The sequence below is a fragment of the Dromaius novaehollandiae genome, chromosome 2 (assembly GCF_036370855.1).
Source record: "Dromaius novaehollandiae isolate bDroNov1 chromosome 2, bDroNov1.hap1, whole genome shotgun sequence".
In the NCBI taxonomy this organism is placed as follows: domain Eukaryota; kingdom Metazoa; phylum Chordata; class Aves; order Casuariiformes; family Dromaiidae; genus Dromaius; species Dromaius novaehollandiae.
Genome location: NC_088099.1, coordinates 46,619,837 through 46,636,129, shown reverse-complemented (window position 1 = coordinate 46,636,129; position 16,293 = coordinate 46,619,837). Strand labels below are relative to the sequence as shown.

The 16,293-nt window shown below is 36.5% G+C and overlaps 1 protein-coding gene across 1 annotated transcript in view; it reads left to right on the top strand.

Annotated features, from left to right (window-relative positions):
* Positions 1-16,293, top strand: part of UMAD1 (UBAP1-MVB12-associated (UMA) domain containing 1) — an 81,978-nt gene that overhangs the window by 25,371 nt on the left and 40,314 nt on the right. The window lies entirely within an intron of this gene.

Below are 16,293 nucleotides of genomic sequence, written 5' to 3'. Positions count from 1 at the left end.
TACATTTAAGAAAATGTGATCTTTTAAATTAGATTTTTTTTCACAAGAGAAGTTAAGGCAGTTCTTTTCACAGTGAATTAAGTATATGTGCTGTATCCTGCAGTGAATTCAGGTTGAAGAAGGCAGAAAAACTTATTCTAGCGCTAGTGTGAAAGATGGGTGTTTACCACAAGACCCAGATGAAGTCAGAAATTCTGTAAGGCTGCAAGAAAATCTGTAAATCTCCAAGAAAAGTGTGGTCATTATTTGCATTTCTGCTCTATATACAGACTTTTCTTTTTGCTTCCTCCATGTTGACCAAGTTAGCTTTCATTGAGATTGGCAAAGTCTTAGTACAGTTAAGTTTGCAGAAAGTTTGAACATTTTGTATAAAGATGAGGTGTTTAGTATTGCCTGTAGAAAGTACCTTCAAGCTTTTTTTTTTAGTAAGAAATAAAAGTACTTAAGAAACCTCAAGTGTTGAACAGGGCAGTTGTCATCCTGAAAAAGCTTATAGTGGCAGTTTTCAGCTTGTACGAACCTCAGACTGGGGAGGAGACACATCTTTTAGTTTATCTGTCACCATGGTGACTTGCGAGAATAAAATGCTGAAGCTGGTAGATCTGATTTGATGTTGAAGCAGTTCATCCATGTGCATTTATTTTAACCTCTGTTCTACTTTAATATGCGTTGAGAAATGTCTGAAAAAAAAGTATAACCCTGTAAAGCTGTTCAGATTGTGCTATACATCCTTCTAGAATGTAGGCATTGCTAAATTTGGAAGGCCTAGAAAATACAAAATGGAAGCATGTAGCCACTGTTGCTATAAATTACAATGTACCTGTAGTTGAGACTTACTGTGCCAGTCACAATTTGAAAAAAGAGTTTTGGAAATGTCTGAGTGAGTAAATCTCAGATCTTTGGTACGTTCAGTGCAAGATTGTTTGTTGTAGGAAGACACAAGATTAATCTCGTGTTTTTTCAGACATTAAAATTCCATTTTCTATTAAAAAAAAAAAGACTAAGTTGTTCTCATTTTGGTATTTTCCACAGATTTTAATTCTGGTATTTTTCCACATGTTCTGTTGTTGTATTCCTTGTCCAGTAAGGTCCAAATACTGCAGTGAATGAATAGATTTGACTAGCTTGATAAAGCTGTAATTAAGATGGAGAGGTTCATATGTTGTGTGTAGGTCAGATATGCTGTCCTTCATCTCTGAATTATGTTGGCTTTTCATAGTGATGATTGAAACATTGTCTTTCTGCTTCTTTGCCTGAAGCCCTGGGGATATTGTCAGAATATGGAGGCAAACTGATTCGAAGAAATCTTCAGCATAAAAGTGAAGGAACAATTCATCATTTGACGCAGATCTCTCATGATGTGCCTGTAGTAATTATGGCTATTCTTTTATAACTTATTCTATTCCATCCTTGTGTGCAAACAGAATTCTAGTTCTGTCTTCTGCTGCCACAGCAGGTAAATCCAGAGAAATCTCTGTGTGCGTAATAATAACTGGTTTTTTTAAGTGTTCAGTGGGTTGCAGAACAAGAGTGCAGCATCTGCCCACTTGGCCACATGCTGGCCATCCTGATGTCTCAGAAACCCCTTCATTCTAGATAGTCTTGCTGGTTCTGATGCATCTAGGATGTGGATTTCCCAATAACTAGAAGAATGAAACTTGCTTGATTCTAGAGGGGAACTTTCCTGTTCTAGGTGGAGCAAAGTTTCCCCTGTCTCTACTTGGTCCACCAGGGGGAGATGAACAGCAAAACTTGTAGCAAAGGCTTTGTTTAGGATTGTCAGTTTGAACAAGCAGTCAGCCTCTTTGCGTCTGGTACCTGCAAATACAATGCCTTATTGCCACTTCAGTGGGACAGAATCAAGATGTAAAGTGGGGGCTTGGTTTATACTCTCGAAAAATGAGCAAGGCCCTTGCTGTGCTTTTAATTTCTTGCTGCTATACTTTTCCTCTTCTAAAACCTTTTAGGAAAGAGAATAGTAGTGATACCATTATGGGGGGTTTTTTTGTTTTGTTTTGTCTTTTTTTTTTTTTTTTTTTTTTTTTTTTTTTTTTTTGCCGTTCTGGCTGGATGGCCTGTGGTTTGGGGGACTGATTTAACCAAAGGTTGTATCTTCAGTGCCTCTGGGTTTTTCTGTATGGATGAGTACAGTCTGGCTTATTTTGACTGAAATGGGCAGGTTGACTGGACATGGGACTTGCATACATTTTAAAATGCAGCAGTGTTGAACTGTGCCTGAGCTAAGGACCTGCTGAGAGCAAGATTTTGATTACCTTGAGGCCAATGATAGAGTAATGGAGCTACGTTGTCTGGATTGGAGCTGCCTTCACTTCTACCAGTGTGGAAAGGTCAGCAAGGGAGCTTGCTTGTCAGCATATGCCTGTATAGGCACGTGCTCCGGCTCAAGGGCAAGGCTGTTACTCAGTCCTTGTCCAGAAGACGGTATGAGGGAGGCTTACGAGAGTATCAGGATGAGGTGGTTCTTTGGGTTCATGAAAGCAATAGAGCTTTAAAAAAATTAATATATGGCTAGTGGCTGCTACAAAAGTTATACTATGATGATGCCAGTCCAGTAAAATGTAACATAGGGAAGCTGTATTTGAACTAAAAGGTCACATGTCTTGTAATATAATCTTCTGAGCCTGATCAAGAAAAGGAAGTCATGCTAAACGCCTTTTTTGGTCATCAGTCTTGTTCGAAACCCATGAGTTTACTAATAAGGTCGCTTAAATCTCTTGTCAACTGGTGTCATTCTCCCAGTAGTGATTATTTTCAATCAAGCAGTTACTCAGAATTGGGAGCTTTCATTACAGCTTGGTATTTAATTCAAACATTTTTAACAGTTTGTCATTCTTAAAAAGTATATGCCGTGATAAACATTCTTGCTTCAGTTACCCACCCATGTCCCATCTTTAGAAACTGAAAGCAGAGTTGTGCTTTTTAAGGGTGTTGGGGGGGGGCATTATATTGCAACTTATCATTGATCAAGTGATCAGAACCAGATCAATTGATTTTTGGCACATAAAGCTTCCTTTCTTAGGCATTAGTAAACAGAATAAATGGAAAAAGTATTTATGTATAGACTCTATCTCATTTTAGATGTCCATTTTTAAAGGGAGATCCTGCACATTTTCCAGGCATCTTTCACAGTGGTGTATCTGAATATATTTTCCCATTCTTTGTATTATGCTTACCTGAAATCTTCTGGGTTTTTGAGTAAACATATCTACAGTTCTGGCCCCTGTTCAGATAAATAGGTTGTGCAGAACAGAATGGAAATGAACATCTTAGGATTTGGGGGTTAGTCAATGAAATAAATTGTTGACGTCTCCTGAAGGGTATGCTTAATAGTTCTTTAAAAAAAAGTTGCAGGTTTTAGATCTGAATATACTAGATATGGAAACTTTCCTGACTGAAAGAAGTTTAAAAGACTGGGCTCCTCTTACTGTCTGATTCTGACACTAGGCTGCAACAATGTTCAGTTTCAACAGATCCGTGTTCAAAATGTGGACAAACAGAACTGAATGTGGATGCCTAGGAATATTTATTTAGCTGTGTCATGTGTTCTGTAAAGACTTGTTTTTAACACTGTTAGCATTAACATTATAGTCATTTCCATTTTATCGTGGTATAAAAATGTTTCATATTGATGGTTGACAAAAAAAATTGGTAAGGTGGGTTTTGGAATGAGGGCAGTATTTCTTTCCCCCTCTTCCATGGTGTTTAAGATAGCAAAACTAGCTAGGTTGGCAGGGCTTGATGTAGAAGTCTTATAAGAAGTTTTACATTTAGCTGGAGAATCCTGTAGATGTCAACTTAAAAAGTAAAATCATTAAAAGTTGTATACAACATGTTGTAAGTAGTTGTCAAATATATTTACAGTTGATTTTTGCCATGTTATTTCTGGCCAGCTGCTGAGTTTAGGAGAGCCACTAAAATTGCGGATGTGGAATATTTTGAAAGACTCTGTTTTGGTTTTGATTTTTTTTTCTTTGTTTACTCAAGAAACGTGTTCTTTGACAAATGGCATAAATCTGCTGTAGTGAAAGGTTGTACAGTTTCTTGGCAGTAGCTCAGTCCAGCCCTGTTTACTAGAGAACTTGTCTGATTCTTTACTGTTTGTTTGTTGTTAAGGACCACATTTACCAACTTGGAAGGTGAAGGGGAATCCAGACTTTTACCACTAACTGTTTCGTTCTTAGACTGTTTTGCTGATTACTGAGTTTGGGGGTTTTCATGTTTTGTTTTTTTTATTGTACATTTGTATGGTGAACCACGTCAGTTTGCCACTACGTCCTGTGATAAGCATGTTTAGTTAGTGAAGAGCCTCATTCTTGATGTTTTTCTTTCACTTTTGCGTTCGGCTGCTCCTGAGCAACATATTAAAAATAAACTAACTTCGCTGAGATCTCATGCTGACATTTGTATTCAGTGAGTCATTGTAGTGTATTGCTATATGATCAAGATCTAATTTGGTTTTTAATCATACAGCCATGTGGTGTACTCTTGAAAACAAATAATTGAACGTTGAAAATCCTGATTTCTGTTTTACCAATTTATTGAAGTCTAATCTCTATAATGTTAAACTTTGTAGCTGTCTGTTGTCTGACTATATCAGAACCCAGCTATTCTTTAGTGCCCCTGTTGTGCACTGAAGGCTCAAGACTTAGATGTGCAATAACGTGGATAGTTTTGTTGATCCCATACAAAAGGAGAACATCTCTGTGCTATACTATACAGGAATCTTGCTCGAGTGTGTCAGTTAAGCACACAGTAGGTGCTTTATGAGAAGAAGATATGTAGAATCCAGACTTAAGATAACTCATTTCAAACGAAGCAAACAACACTGTAGGAGTAGGGAGTAACTTGCTCCATTAATCACGATTGAGAGAATTCCATGATTCATGATTACCACAGGAAATAAAATTAATAATTAAAAAAAACTGCCATAAACCTCTGTTTTTAAGTAGATTTTTGTACATGCAGCATTAAATTTTCTGTAAAAGGCTGATCTAGAACATATACAGAGAAAATTAAAGTATAATTTGCTAAATAGCATATATGACAATTTGTTTAGGTTTATATAAGCATTTGCTGTTTTGCATGACGTGTGCCATCTTGCATGCTATTCTGGGGCAGGCTGGCAGATCGTTTTTGTTGGACCATGGTTTCCCAATTGCTTTATGCAAACCTGCTCGCATGACTACCGAAAAGTGGCAGCTGCATACCTTCTCGGTGCCAACCTTGTTGATGTGGCTGCACATGGCTCAGGTCAGAGCACTGATCCAAATCAGCTGTGTGGGGCCAGTCTGGCCTGGGGGAGGTGGTGGCATCTGGCTGGGATGGGGACGCAGGGTGGGGGGGACGGGAGGACAGCACAGCCCAATTCAGCTGCAGCTTGCACTTAAGTTGTTTTAAATTGATTATGAAATCAGCCTTCGAGGCAAACCTGTAGACCATGTGCACACTTATTAAATTTTTGTAAAGAAAAATACAATGAGGAAAATCTAGCGCTTTTTATAAGAATATTGTTACAACTGACTGAGTTTTCATAGTAAATGTTAGTGTTTTTAGGTAGTGTGAATTTTAAGATGGTATGATCAGAAGAAATGTGTGGGCAGGGTGAGGGAGGCTTCTTCTTTTCTAAAGTAGTTATTTTTCTGAAAACCAGGCACTTTCAAAACTACTAAGACTTGAAATAGAAGTAATTACAAATATAAGATATCTTACAGTTAAATGGAGAATTCATTAAATGTAAGTGGAAAATCGGTTTGATTTTTTTTTGTATCATGACTGCATTGATTCAACTGGTGTAGTAGTTCAGTCGAGTTAGCTCTCTTAATGATCCAGCTTGCTGGACTGACTGACTTTCACTGTTTTTGCCTTACGCAGGTAGACTGAGCAGGTTGAGAGAGATGGCAGAGAGCAGGACACATCTGTATGCAGATCTCTCAGGGGCTTGTGTGTTCATCTGAGGGTTTTAGGGACACAGGCTTTTCTGTAGCTGCAAAATTCTCTCCTGGCACAGTTTAAGGCAAATATGAATCTTGGTTTCTGAGTAAGGAATATATTTTAAGCAAGAGGTAGATTCTTGGCATGAAACTAGATTTTTTTCTGCCATAAAAATCATATAGACTGAAAAGTCTCAAGTCATTCATTTACAGTAACAATTTGTCAATTTGTATATGACTAAGTAACAGTGTTTTTCATGCAGGCTTTTTTTTTTTTTTCTTTAAATAAAAAAGGCACAATAGGGTACCACCAAACTGGAGAAAGATTAGTGCATCTGTAATCTTCAAAACTTTTTTTTCTGGTCTGGTTTACCCTATAGTGCGTTAACATATTTTAGGGGGTTCAGGCAGTTACACTTAACAGTTTGATGTATATGCTTTCCTTAGGTATTTAATTTTCTTCTTATACTTCTATTTACAGTGTTACTAGGGATGTTTTGAAGAATATAAAATGAGTATTTTACATCAGGGAGTACTTGAAAAGTTTATCTCATAGTCCAGTTAGTTGATTGCAACTTCCTATTCAGTGACAGATCATTTAGAAATCTGTTTTTACCAGAAAGTTCTGTTAAGTACAGAGCAAAAATAATGTATTCCTTAAAACTGAAAAAGCAGATTTTTATGACATCTGTTTCACACCTACAGAGTGCACAGCTTTAACTGACCAATGTAAAGCTTTGGGCTTTAATCCAGTCTTATATTCAAATCTCAGCATTCACAAAGTTCTGTTCACAAATTTCTATCAGGGAATTAGGTGCAGGGCAGTTCAAGAAATGGAACTTCCTTGTGTGTTATCACTGCTCACTAATGTGTAAAGAAACCATGCATATACTAGCACCATAATGTATTTCAACCTTCATCAGTCCTATTTTTAAAAGACTGAGTATCTTAGTTTGTCAAGAATTAAATCTCACTTTGAGAAATGCATCTACATTAAAAATCCGTAACCAGTTCAGCTTCTAAATGATGTGCAAGAAGCAAGTGAAAGAAACTGCAGACTGAAAAAGAAAAATCACCTCCACTTTACTGTATAAACAATGTCCTCGTAGAGCATTGCTCAAGTAATAAATCTTCATATTTACCAAATTTTTATGTAATAAAAATATATGTCTAGTTGATAAGAGTTTGTTTTTTATAGCTTCACTTATGGCACTATCACTATCCATAGAACTCAGAATATAATAAATGACTCCTAGAAGCAGATCAAGTAAATTACAGTTTAATACAATAGTGATGGGTATAGTGGAGGAGTGATTATGCTGTGCTTGAACACTCCTGCTGGCTAGTCATTAGAGGAATCTACATTGGATTGCAAAGCTTTCTTTTTTTAATTTCTCTTTATTAATACAGGGACTATAGTTTGGGGGAGGGGGAGAGAAACAGTCCATTTGAGGAAATACAAGGTAATAAACTGTCTTAATTTCTTCAGTAGAAATGGTGCCCAGACCGTGAATATAGGTGACTGTTAGTCTAGTGGTGACTTCATTTTTCTTTTTTTTCTTTGTGCTTTACATAGAGACTTGTTTATTGTAGAGTTACTGTATTAGCTGATGCAGTGAGTTGACAGTCATCAGAATTAAAACCAATTTTGTCAACCAAACTGTCTTCTCAGCAAAGTTGTGCAGTTTGAGAGACTTGTCCGCTGCACTGGCTTTGGATTATCATGCTCCAGACTAGCACGTGCTTGAAATTGGAATGTTGGCTTTCAGGATCAAATTGTTACCTGTCGAGGTTTTTTCTTATCAGCCATTATATTAAGTCTATCACTAACTTTTAGAGTACAGAAAACTTTACTAATAGCATTATTTGTAACTAATTTTTCTCAGAGTCAAACTTGAAGTACATTACAGGATGTTCTAGGGCAAACAGGCCTAAGATCTTGCTTTGAAAAGAGAGGAGGAGCATCAGCGTAGTCTCTTCTGCTGGCTGTTATGTAGGGTTGGTGACCAACCACTGGGCATAGGAACTGCTTGAACTACTCCAGCTGTTGTCAGATATCCTTATTGTGATAACATACGAGACTGTACTTGAGGTTTGGCCAGATGGTGTCACTTATGGAACTGAGAACCAAACTCAGGAAATGCAGAAGTTAAGGCATGATTACACTCTGTTAACTGTTTGTCCGTGTACATTGTATTAACGGCTCTAATTAATGCCAACAGGTTATTTTAAATTATAAATATTTAAGATGTGACTAAACTTCACTTTCTGTGCTTAAAAATGGTCTCGTCCCTATGTTATGGATTATTTGCTCTAATGTCTGTGAACTTAAAATTGCAAAAATTTAATTGAATTTGCCTTGTGTTTCGAAAGCAGATTAGTCTTTGAATTTTTAGTTCAGATTTTCTCTCACTAAACCACAGTATATGAAAACATACTTGCATGTTATATTGAAAGCTTCTGTATTTCTCCCTTATTTTTCAAAGGAAATGTTGAGCAGTCAAAACTGAGGTAACCTGATCTCTCTCACTAGCACAGAGTTTGTCCTTCAAAATTAATTTTTAATTCCATTTGGTTTTATTTTACATATTTTATATGTTTGATTGGTAAAATAGCTTTAGGAAGGATAAGTTTCATAGGCAGAAGTAGTATCTCTTGTTAACCATGTATACAGCTAGAAAAACTAGACTTGCTTTTGGAGATGCAAGCTTTTCTTTAGGTATGAAAATGAAAGTTGCTGCTATATCTCAGCTAGATAGAATTCAAGGCAACTGCTTGAAATTTGGGTAAATTAAACCATCCTCAGAAGAAAAGATAGGTGGTGATTTGGAAAGCAAAGGAAATGTTAGTGGGGATGGGAGGAGAGGTGATAGGACCTCATGTTTTAAGGGAAAGAGAGGTTAGTAGAGATTAGGGATTTCTCATTGCTGTAAAACCAAGATCTTTTCTGAGGCCATAGTTTTGGTATCCATCAGTTAAAATAAAACACATAACATCTACATTAAAAGCTATAGTCAACTCTGAACAGTCATTTTGCGCCCATATCTCATTTTCAAAGCTATTGCTTCTGGTTTTAGGCTTGAAGTGTTCTGTAAGCCAAAGCCTAATTTTTCTCTCTAGTCTAGTTGGTCTAATAAAAGATAATGCCTTTGCCCAGAAACTTTGTCCTGCCTGAGTTCTTAGACCTTTATAACTACAACAAACCACCTCTATAATTATTTTTAATCTGTGCTTCTAAATGGCAGAGATTTATTTTATTCTGGTAGCTACCAAAGTCTTTTGTAGACTGCACTTGAGATGCTGAGATTCTAGGCCTTCATGTCCAGCTTTTTTCTCCATGCCAAATCAGGGAAAAAATCATCAAATATCCCAGAATAAAAGATACACAGTAGTAATCAAGAATATGTCTTAACTCTGATTAGGCTATATACAATTTTAGATGTTTGTTACATTATTCAAGCAATCTTTTCATCTGGTCAAAATGGGTGCTGATTCTTAGTCTGTCCTTAAGAAAAGGAAAAGATGTATGTGTAATCTTTTCTCCCCTACCTGACCCATCTATACTTTTTAGCCTTTCTCTTTTTTTTCTAGCCTTTTGTTAAGAAACTGATCTTAAATAACACTTTTTGACTGAAGAAAAATAATTTTAGTTTTATTTCTTAATCTTTTAGCAGTTATATATCCTAGTACCTTTCTTTTAAATTCATGTGCTTTAACTGTAGTAAAAGAAGTAGAAGGATCCTTTACTTTTTTAGCAAAGTAAAGTTAGTTGTTTGAGTGTATGTGGTAATGCCAAGAGGTAATTGTTGATATTTCCCCCTTTACTTTTTTCTGACACCAGCCATTTTACATTTGACAGTCTAGTATTTGTGCTCTTTGGCAGGTTAGGCTTGTTTTTCAATGAGATAAGCAGACTTTTCACTTCTTATCCGCAAATGGATCAATTGTATTATTACTGGGCCCAAAGCAAAATAGGCACTTAAAATGGCGAGTTGTGCTTATTTAAAGTGCTAGCCCACTTTAACTTTTCTTGCTTCATGCTAATATGCAGCACTTGTATGTGAGTGTTGTTTCCAAGCCAATTATTTGCATACGTTTAAAAAGCAATCAGATCTGGTCTGTTAGGTCAAGATAATATGAACATAAATGCACATTCTTACAAATAAGCTGCCCTAAAATATAAAGTAGAAAAACAAATGTAGTGTGAAATGTTATGTAAAACGCAGGCACAGCATAATTAGCAAAGGACAGTAGAAATGCTATTTGTTAGGACTTGAATAGTAACAGTCAATTAACTTCTCACAACGGGAAACAGCAAAGCATTTAACAAAGAAACATCATCTGTCTCTACAGCATAAAGACTGTAGAAAAGATCACAAAACTGAGACAATTAATAGATACAAGTCATGAAGTATTAAAAAAACAAACAGAAGTGACGGAGTTTATATTTCTTTGCAAAGGAACCTGTCTTCATATGTTCTAATAATTCATAGATCTTTATTTTTGTTTAAAAAGTATATGAATGTTGCTGTTTTTGTATAAAGCAATCTTTCGCTTATAAAACACAACTACGTGTTTATGTCGTGGTGAATAACATGGATGATATAATTACAGACTTGCTTGTCTAGGTATAGCTGTCATTATTCAAACTAACTGCAAAAAATTCAGATTATGAGTTCAAAGTTAACTAGTAAGGATATGATTAATGTTTCTTCCCTTCCTTTTCCTCAGTACCAGAATAATGGCAGTGATCTAAGTTGTATAAACAGGGAGGCAAAGCAGCATTGTGTTAGATGCAGAGAGAAGGCAGGCATAAACAAATCAAGAGCCCAGGCGCTTGTAATAATGTCTAATCTTAGTATAATGCATTTAGCATTTTTACTGAATTACTTTGACTTGCTCCCAGAAAGCTCCAGTGACCATGTAAACAGTCTAGGCTTCCATTATAGGTACTGTCATCGAATTCGTTGTATCAGCTCATGGATGTTTGTGTCAAGCTTCTTTTGGTAGTAGAACCTTGCTACCCCCACGGCCAGTTTGATCTTGCATCATTAAAATTGATTACTTTTCCTGGGTCCAGGATCAAATCGCATGAGGATACAAGAGATATTTTAAGGGTAGCACAATTAAGGGAAGAAATAATGTTATCCGGAGACATTCTCTTATCTAGAATTTCTGGCTTACTTCTCTACAGCTTTTCCAAAGATCACATGTAAGGGCTGTTGGGAAAGGTACCGCTTTGGATTTAGTTCCCTGGAGCATGTGGGGATCCGCTTGGCAATTCTTTGTATTGGGGTTATTTTGCGGAAGACTGATGCTATATGGATGTTCAGTAGAGTTTTAATAGGTGTGCTAAGTTTGCTAACGATACCACAGGTTTTGCTGGTGATGCTTATTACTCTATTCAATTACCATTTTAAAAGTCCTGTTATACAGCATATGTAACTTGGTATTATTCCTTTGGTTATTCCAAAATAGCAAAAACAAATCCTTCCCTCTTATCTGCCTTACCCACCAAAAAAAAAAGAAATACTGAGCCACATTTAAAATAGAGAGATGAAGGCTAATCTAAATTGTTTCCAGAAACAGTGGATAGGGAGGGAACCAGGCGGGGGCTGGGGGGAAGGACTGGAGTCTGCGTCTTTTACCCACAAAGCAATGTCACCAACAAGAATATGTTCTCGCTGGGATGAAGTGAAATGATCCTTCTCTGGGCACAAAAGAGTAAAATAAGTATGCTTTTGAGTTGCAGGTTTTTTAATGCTTTTTATGTCTGCTTCTGGTCAACGCAGCCACACAAATGATTGTTGGGCTAGGTTGTTGTGACTAATGAATTACTCATATGCAGAGTGCGATATTCTTGATCTAGTGGTGCTACAGTCAGATACGTGCATACAAATTTTGTCCAACAGTTAATGTAACTTTATTGTCTCGCGTATGGTTTGTGTGCTTTTAACTGATTTTTTTCTTCTGCAGTGTTAAAGACATTTGTCTACTTTAGAAGTGCTTTGAGTGCTTGTGAACAGTGGGAACATTATGGAAATTGTGAATGTCCCCAAACACTTGGCAATAAGAGGTTGAGCATGTTCTGATGTCTTGAGGAACTATGGACTCTAATGCAAATGAAATTTAGGGTATGCACAATATAACATTTTGTATTAAATCCCAGATTGCAATTAAAAATAGTTATTTAGATTCTATGGACATGCATAAAGTGATTTTATTATTCACCTAGCTCATTTTCAGCAGAGCTCTAATAATTATTTCTCTATGAGGATACTACTGTGCCTTTGCAACTTTAAAATGCCAGCTGCTTCTGTTGTACAGAAGTTTCAAGAAACATTCTACTTCTGGATAGCTTGAAATCAGTAGAAAGACTTTCAAAAGAACCCTTCATATATGCCTCTGAAAGTCTTATCACAAATATTTAATATAAAATGGCTGACTTCCAGTACCAAAGGCAGGATGCTTTTTGATTGGTATATTTGCATATTAAAACCTTGTGTCATAAACAGTGTTGCATCATGTATGTGATTAGCGATAAAATTTTAGAGCTTAATGAATTGCTATTTTTCAGTTGATGTGCAAGAACTGTCCATGAGTATTCACATATACCCCATTTCTGAGGAACAGCGTACTAGCTTCAAGCACCATTCTTAAACTGTCCTTCTCTCTTAAATAAATAAATAAATAAATAAAGAGGAAGGGTAATTTATGAAAAATGGAGAACAATCTTACGGGGTTTTGTCCAAGAGACTTCCACTTAAGGTGCAGAAAGACAGGACTGAGGAGTTAATTTAACAGATCACTGTCCCCAAAAGGGGCTGGCCTGTTCTCCCTTGCTTCTTGAGTCAGCCCAGGCACTTGCCTGATTTCTTAGTGATTTGATTCAGATCACTAAGCTGGTGAAAAACAAGTCACTCCCCGAAACACACACACAGGCTTTGGGGTTTCCTGCCTGCTTAATAAACTGAGCCGTCTCACCAAGGCGTCAGATGAACAGCAAAGACAGTGTGAAGGACCAACTCTGTTAAGTGGCAGTGAGCACTTAGGTTGGTTCTCTTTCTTAAAATTACAAACTGGGAATGACTGCATGCTACATAATTTATAAGAAGCAAAATCATGTTATTTCAGGTAAATACTTTGTAAAATAAACTTGAGGTACAACTTGGAGGTCATGCACTTAGAGTTGCAATAAAAATGCAAAGATACTCTGCTGCTGTTGAACAAATGCTTGAGCAAATATGGAGAGTGGTAATGAGACTGTAGAAAGGAAGTGGCATAACTGGGAGATAAAAATGCAGAGATGTTCGCTTCATTAAAGAGCAAAATGAGACAGAAAATACTGAAAAGTGGATAATGTTTTTGTTCCACTGACAATATCCCTCAAAGACAAATATCAGCATCAAGAGAAGCCAGTTGATGTTGTGAGGAGTGTCTCGTAGTCCCAAGGAATATGACCTTCCCAAATGTTGATTCCCATTTTCCTTTAACTTCTAAATGAGCCCTGGCAGCAACATATATGGTAAATTTTTCTTCTGTACCATATATAAATAATTTTTAAACACTTAACCTTCTCATAACCAGTAGTTTCATGTTTCCAATGCTCCATTAGACTTGAGATATTTAAAACATAAACTGATCACTGAACAAATGTTTTATTAATTAAATAGAAGCTTGCAGCCAGTAATTTGCTGCTTCTGTACACTAGTTATTTCACTTCTGCTATCCCTAAAATGTTTGAATGATAAAATCAGCCCTTGCTAGTTCTTTGAAAAAGTGCAATTTTAGTGAGAAGTATGAATGGGAGTGTGCAGAAGCCACTTGGCCTCCAGTCTGACACAGGAGAAAGCAGATCACTGTACAAACTAGATGATAAGTGTCTTTGTAAAATTTGGAAGCAGAAACTTGTGCAGGGCATTGCCTCTCATAACACAGGCCGATGTCTTCCCTGGCGGCTGTACTGCGCAGCGACTGTGTCAGAGTTCTGCCTCTCAGTCTTGTCTTCCAGCTCCTTAGCTTGCTGCTCACAGTGTCTTTCTAAACTTATATACCTTCTCAGAACAAACTTTTGCCAGTAAGTCAGCAAATGACGTGTGAAAGAAAACAAAACCTGTACCACCTTCTCATTAATAATTAAAAAAGCAAGCTCTAAAACACGTCCTTCTCTGACTCTCTACCCCAGCTGTTGTTGTAGGTTGCTCCCCCACGTCTTGAATGTTGCTATCACTGGTGGTAGATAAAAAATATTTAGGCAGTGAGAGGATACGAATTATGCAAGATGGAAAATGTTTCACTGCAGTAAAAAGCAACTGCTATTGTTTTGCCATATATACCCATTTATTGCTAACTTTAGTCTGTCCTAAACTTCAATGGTACTGAAGCTAATGTATTGTGCCTTAAAATTACTCTTTTCTTTCAGTTATCCACACCTAAAAGACATTCATAAGGTTTTTTTGTATGGAAATTTTTTTGGCTTTTGAATCTGATATTATAGTCTTTCAAATATCAGTACTGTCATTTTTAAATTAACGGAAGTACAGATGGCTGAGAACAAAGGGTTCATGTGATTCGAATGGTCTTAATCCTGGATTATTTCAGTCAAAACTCAACTTTAAAATATAATAATAATGCATGGGAGAAAGGTGCTTGAAAAATTTCTGCTTTTCATGTTAAGTGAAGATGTATCTAGCTTCTTTAAAACACTTATTAAGATTAACTTCCTAACAAAGGTCATAATGGTATCCAGTTTATTTCAGTACTGCCAGGGTATTTTATCAAAGTGGGAACTGAATCCAAACACTCCCCCCTGCCACTTGTAATACTGTTAGGTCTGCTTATTTCTGATTTAACATCTGGTGTTTGCAGGTTGTGCCTTGTACTTTGTCACCAAATCCCTGTCAAACTTAAATAGCTGGGATTTCAGGAAAGGTACTTTGTAGCTTTGTGATACCCAGCACAAAGTTTCAGACCTGCCAAATGACTAACACAATGACTGCTGTATTTGCGTCGTACATTTTGGTGTTCCGGAAAGTGTATTGGTCCTGCTTAGTTTTTATTTTACTTTTCTAAATGTCTGAGCAAGTTTAGCTTCCTTTTGAAGCAGCTTTTTGTGAAGAATATATGCTTGTGAATGTTGACTCAAGACTTTTTTTGAAGCTTACTTTGATTTTTGACCTCAATTTAAATGCTCCTTACTAGCTTTCTTTTGAGCCTTTAAGGAATGTCACCTGATTTCTGTGACTCATATTGCTGTAGTAGCAGGTCTGACATCTGAGTGATTTGGAAAGTATTATCAAAGGTAAAAACTACAAAAGTGGTTTCATAATATTCTCTTATCGTTAAAACAAGTTTCTTTAATTTGCATCCTAATGATGATTCTGCATTTATTTTAATTCAGAACCTCCAGAATGGCTAATGTTCTTAATAAAATATTTATTAGGTTATTAAAGATTAGACTCCTCTCATATGTTTTTCATTCCCCTATCTAGAAATATTCAGTTGCCATAAGAATAATTCCTAATGAGTAAAAATGGTGATATATGATAGATGTCAAATGGGTTCTTAATTAAAAACTCGGAATAGTGTTTTCCCCCCTATCTTTGATGAATTCAAGTGAGACATTTTCCTGCTTACACAATGCCTAGGCCCATCAGTGATTAAAAGGCAAGGGGAAGAGCCAACAAAGAAGGAATTTGGTTTCCATAAAAACACTGCAAGGGGTGGGAGGAAGCAGAGTCCTTTGTAGAAAAGTTTTTCAAATAGCCATTAGGAGATCTAGTACAGTAAGTAATGATTTTCTGAAGAAACTAAAAATACAGGTTCAATATGTAAGTCCTGTCATTCCGTCCTACCATCTCTCCCCCCTACATGTCACTTATCCTAAAAAGCCAAAAATAAAAAAGTGGAAAAGGAGTAGTATGCTGGTGTTTTGGGGAGGGCTAGAGTTAATGAACTCTCAACCTCTATGGATTTGCCCCATGATTTATTGCAAGATCTCACTGAAGGTTTCTCTGTAGTCAGAGGGTTAAATTCTCAATCTGCCCAGCGGCCATCTTCATGAAACCTGTGAAGATGTAATTATTTTTGAGACTTCTGTTCTTCTCTTATTTGGTTGAAATGAGTTGCTTGTTTGTCTTAGAAGACCAGGCTGAAAGGTGGGGGGTTGTCTGCATTGCGTTGAATGTGGGTTGGATTGGTTTTCTTAATTTTAATCTTGGGGAAAATTTTAAACACTGTATCTCTTGACATATGATGATGATTTATAGATAAATGCATATAATTCTTCAAATACCAGAATTTCAAAACCACTTTCATATTAGAGGAAGTAAAAGCTTAAACC